Below are 6222 nucleotides of genomic sequence, written 5' to 3' on the forward strand. Positions count from 1 at the left end.
ACAACTCTTTGCTTATGATGACTGCCAGACCACCAGGTTGGTCTCTCCTGTCTTCCTTTGAGCACCATCGCCTTTTTGCCTCCTTTTGAGGGCATGAGGACATGTAGACTACAGGCCTGCACTAACACATCTCTCTCTTTTCAAGGAATCCATACAGACTGAGCCTACTGTTACAGTTTTAGCTGGTCTTAAATGAACACTCCACTATTTTTGAAAATAGCCTCATTTTCCAACTCCCCTAGAGTTAAACAGTTGAGTTTTACCGTTATTATACTGCGTAATATCATTGATAAATAAATAATATACTGCGTAATATCATTGCGCCTGCTGCACCAGTACGGCAGCAAAATTCCTTGATTACACCGGAATGAGAGTATAATTCCTAGCCATATCGGCCTAGAAAATCGCAACTTTTCATTTTCCGTCGGTCTTAGTACACGATGTAACTACAGAAGAGTCAAGTTTTTAATAGGAAAAATATAGAAACTCTTTGGTCATTTTTGAGCGAGATGCTAACGGTCTAATCAGATTCAATGATCTATGCTAAGCTACAGCTAAAAGTGCTACCGCCAGACCCAGAGATTGGCTGAATGGATTCGAAAACGGTAAAACTCAACTGTTTAACTTTGATGAGCCTATTTTCAAAAATAGTGGAGTGTTCCTTTAAGCAGCAAATCAGCATATTAGAATTATTTCTGAAGAATCATGTGACACTGAAGACTGGAGTAATGACTGATGAAACTAAAACCATAACACTGTGGTTCCTTGAAATAAACTTCAACTGAAAAAAAAAAAAACTATATATATAATTTTTTTTAAAGCTTACTTAAAGCCGATACTTAACTTATTTTAAACCATTTTTATTTCAGCTAGTTGCCAACATTTCTAATTTTTATTGAGTTTAACCTGATAACTGAAACTAAAGCTGAAATAAAAAAAGTATAACTATATAGACATATTTAAAAAATATATAAATATGTAAAAAACAACAAAATAACTATAACGATAAAATGAAAAAGAAAACAAAAATAAAAACTAATATATACTAATTGATATTAAAAAAATATGAGTATCCCAATAATACCAAAATAACACTGAAATGCATATTAAAATGTCATTTAAGCAACAAAAACAACTAATAACTGTCAACTGTATTCAGCTGCCAGCAGTTATGTTTTTTTTTTTCCAGAATGAAGCCCTAAAGACTTTAAGAGGCCTTTAATCTAGAGGTCACGTTTTCCCGTTTAATTCTGAGATATTTCATTTGGCAGCGTTCTTATGTAGTCCCCGATTTGTACACAACATGCCAGGGCTCACATGGACTGTTTTAGAGAATGTTTAACCTGGTTTTTGGGTAAGCAGACATTTGCAGGAGCTGTTGAAGTTCAGACGGGTTAAAGATGGCTGTGCTGCTGTGGGTCGTGCTGCTCTCTGCTGGAGTCTCACTCAGTCAAGCACAAGAGTCCTTCAGCAAACTCCCAGATATCTACAAGAAAGGAGTGGAGCTGGCTTTAAGTGCGATCAATGCCCATCACGCCATCAAGGACCATTTTCTCTTCTTGAAATCTATTCATCAGGCAGAAATTGAGGTAAATCCATTCTACTCATTCTGCTTTTATGCTCCTTTCTGCAATTCTCTTTTCTAAAATCTATCTATCCATCTATCGCCTGTCTGTCTCTATTATCAGTATCTTTACCTAAAGTACAATTTAAATAAGCCAAACCCTAAAATGACAAATACTACATGTTGTCAAAGAAATGTGCTAACTATAATAATATTTGAATTGATCGATCTGCAATATGTTTTTATTTTTGTGGTACTAAAAGAAAAAGATCATTGTTTTTCTAACACAATCGCATGTAGATTTTTGTTACAAAGACTCCTGACGCCAAGTCATTTTTAGGTCCGAAATCAAACATGAAAATCTCCTGCGACCCAACAACAAAAAGGACAGAAATGAGTTGCTGGTTCTCAGGAAGTTTTCAACTAAATTTCGAGTGGAAATGTTCTATACATTTAGATGAATATCTATCATTGCTCTATAGGCAGGGTTTGATGTCGTCTACATCTACCATAACTTTTATCTGAAAGCCACCAAGTGCAAAAGAGGAACTGAGAACGTAGATACAACCACATGTGCGTTCAGGAATGATCGGGTAAGTGTGATTTATTTCATGTGAATTTAACACAAATATGCATTTCAAAGAACCAAAGAAAGTCAGAATATGAATATCAGCTCTTTAATTTTTTTTTACAGATGTATGTCAGGGTAAAACAAGTCATTTTCCTTCAGAAATCATTCTAATATGCTGATTTCTTATTATTATTTCTTGTTATTATTTGATTTCTTATTATTATCAATGTTTTAAACAGTTGTGCTGCTTCATAGTTTTGTGGAAACCAAGATACGTTTTTATTTTTTTGAATAGAGAAGCATTTATTGGAAATAGAAATCCGTTAGTGTCTTTATGATCACTTTTGATCAGTTTAATGCATCCTTGCTGAATAAAATATATATTACCGACCCCAAACTTTTCAGCGGTAATGTAGCTGATAATTAGCGAGTAAACTGCTGAAAGTAAGAGATTACAGGCCAAATTACAAAGTATTTTTGACGTAATATACACTATCATGCAAAGTGTTACTAGGTTTAATACAGACAATATACTTACATTATGGTGGAACTATTAAGATCTACAGTATATATAAAGTGGTGACACCACAGCACTCAAATTTAAACGTGGATTAAATTATTTACTGGCTATAATTTCTGTATTCCTCCAGCCTCTCGTTGACTGTGTGATCTGCTACAAAATCTCTGCAGGAAAAATTGATGATAAGCCTCAACCTTATTTAAGTTGTATGTATCGACAATCACTCTCAAAGGTATTCCTTTTTCATATTCTTCATTTTGATGATGGATTCATTTCATTACCTGGAAAAACACTTGATCTTATCATAATTGCCAGAATAATGTCCATCTTTGCAAATATTTTGCCAGCATATTTAAAGGAATAGCTCATCCAAAAATGAAAATTTGCTGAAAATGTACTCACCCTCTGGCCATCCAATATGTAGATGAGTTTGTTTCTTCATGGGAACAAATTTGGAGAAATGTAGCATTCCATCACTTGCTCACCAATGGATCCTCTGCAGTGAATGGGTGCCGTCAGAATGAGAGTCCAAACAGCTGATAAAAACATCACATTCCTCAAGTAGTCCACATGACTCCTGTTTGAAGTTAAAAACACCTTAATGATGAAATTGTTTATTACAAACATGCAGCTTTTCACTTCACAAGACTATAGGGCCTTTCGTATCGCTTTAGTTCCAGAACTAAATGTACAGTACTAAAGTACTGGGACAACTGACGTAATGCTAAATTTCTCCAAATCTGTTTTCCGATTAAAAAAAAAACAAACTCATCTACATCTTGGATGGCCTGAGGGTGAGCAAATTTTCATTTCTGGGTGAACTATTCCTGTAATTCAATGGAACTCCGAGACGTGACTCTTGCTGTCAACATAATCTTTGTGTTATTGTTTGAACACAAGGAAAGCATGAGAGAGAGAGAGATTGGCTGTTTCCGTGCGGGTTTTGGCAGTCTGACCCCGACTCCTGTACCATTCACCGGATCCTAGAAAACAGCTGGAGGAGAAACATCATTTGACATCTGATGTTATGAGATCTGCCGGCTTCATGATCTCAAACACAGCATGTTTTAGCATGTCTGTTCTTAGCCAAATCAATTCTTGCCTCACATTTATCTGATTGTCAAGAACTAAAGAGAAGTACTAAAGAGAGCACTGCACGGTTGCGCTCACACTTTATACATTAAATCAACACAGGATGTGTTGCATAAGAGTTCAATGTTTGCCCTGGGAAAGAACAGTTATTTTCCACACAACAAAGCAGAGTTCTCTAAAAGTCCCTTAACTACTTTTAAATATGAATGAATTGATAAATAAATAAATGATAAAAATGCATATTACACTATACAATGCTTTAGTTTATCAGTGCAATAAAATACTTTACAAATAATAAATGTCTCAATATTGCTCTTATTGTGTACTATTAGAAAGTTAAGGTACATATATTCAGTCTATCTTATATCTGTTTTTTTGTTTTTATTAACCGCGTTACGTTGTATTTGGTCTGTTGACCTTTGACGTTCCCTCTACTGTTCCGGGTTTTTGTGTTTGTGTCTAGACATGTTTAGACCTGCAAAACAGGATTAAATCAAAGTAAAGGTTCACTATAAAGAGAACTATAACGAGTTATAAATATCGTCCTCACCAATGAACGATAACGTTCTGTTTATCAGATGCCGCTGTAAATGCTCAAGCTCTTTAAAGGGGTCATATGATGCGATTTCATTTTTTCCTTTCTCTTTAGAGTGTTACATTAAAATCAGGTTGATTCTGATTGGTCAATATTTTGTATCGTTCATCAGGTGAAAAAAGCGTTCTGAAGGTGATTCCAGAAATATCGTTCTTCTTTGTAGTTATCGTTATAGTTGTGTTGTGAACTTCGCTATTCTCAAAGAATTAAAACGATTATGAAAGCTTTATAGTTCTTGGTGTGAACGGGCCTAAATCTGATCATAGAGTAGAGGTTCAGACGTTTTTAGTTCGTTTTTGAACATGTGAAAATGTTTAATCTGATTATATTAATTACAACAGAATTATTTAAAATAGTGAGCATTTGCAAAAGAGAACTAAGGCCCATTTAGGCCAAATTATATGTTTTAATGTTATTTTGTATTATTTTTATGTGCACAGTGCATCTGATTTGCAGTATTTTAAATAAAGCAGATTTGTTACATTTGAATATTCATCATTATACACATGACACTGAACGTAGAGAGCAAATAAAAGCAAAAAAAAAAAAAATATATATATATATATATATTCATTTTACCTCACAAACAGCCGTATTGTTCACTGTATCACTATTATTATTGTATCACTGTTGCCCAACAACGGCACAAAGACAGTCCAGACTTCCTGGAACGAGGCTGTTTTTGAGCGCCTGCAGCGGGAGCACGTGCTCAGACAGGTTGAAGATGCCTCTGCTGCTGTTTGCTCTGCTGCTCGCTGCCGGAGTCTTACTGAGCTCCGCCGAGGCTCAAAGCTCCTTCAGCAAACTCCCAGACTCATACAAGCACGGAGTGGAGCTCGCGGAGACAAACGTCAACGCTCACGAAGGCGTCCAGCATCATTTTCTCTTCTTTAAAACCATTCAGAAGTCGCAAATTGATGTAAGCCTTTCTCTTTGTTTCTTGTTTCTCTCTTCGTCCTCTGACTGCCTTGTTTCTCCAAGATTTGACTTGGCATGACGTCATACCGAGTTTTTTTTTTTTTTTAAGTAAAAAAAAATAAATAAAATTGTAGCATGTCTGTGTACTTATATATAGCATTTTAATATATTATAATTATTTGTTATTTTTGAAGTTGCATTCTTTGGAATATACACTTTAAAATAAATACTTTTAAAATGTATTAATAATTGTAATATATAATTATCTACAAATTCTTTGTTTCCTAAATTATTTATTAATTAACATGATTAATAAATTGTGTATAGACAAAGTTTTGCTTGATAAATCTGATCAAACTGGCTTTTTTTGTATCAATTTATTTCACATGTTATTTCATTGTTATTTTAGTATCACTTATTACTATTATAGTATTTGTTAATATGTTGAATAAGAATCTATATTTTTCATTTTATTTTATTAAATGTCTATATACTTTTTTTTAGTTAAATTTTAGTTTTTAGCTTTATTTTAGAAGTTATTTCAGTGTTATTTTAACATCACTTATTACTATTATAGTATTTGTTAATATGTTGAATAAGAATCTATATTTTTCTATTTTCATTTTATTTTTTTATTTTATTAAATGTCTTTTTTTAAATAAAATTTTAGTTTTTAGCTTTATTTTAGAACTTATGTTATTTCAGTGTTATTTTAGTATCACATTACTATTATAGTATTTGTTAATATGATGAATAAGAATCTATATTTTCTATTTATTGTATTAAATATGCCTATATAGTTTTTAAATTACATTTTAGTTTTTAGCTTTATTTTAGAACTTCAAAATGAAAATGAAAAATGTTGCCTTGACAACTAGCTGAAATATTTTTAATGTTTCTTTTTATTTTATTTGAAATAAAGAAAAAAATTTTTTTTTATGGTTTTCGTTAATGATAATAAC

The sequence above is a fragment of the Sinocyclocheilus rhinocerous genome, unplaced genomic scaffold, assembly GCF_001515625.1.
Source record: "Sinocyclocheilus rhinocerous isolate Xijiao unplaced genomic scaffold, SAMN03320098_v1.1 scaffold1721, whole genome shotgun sequence".
NCBI classification, from domain to species: domain Eukaryota; kingdom Metazoa; phylum Chordata; class Actinopteri; order Cypriniformes; family Cyprinidae; genus Sinocyclocheilus; species Sinocyclocheilus rhinocerous.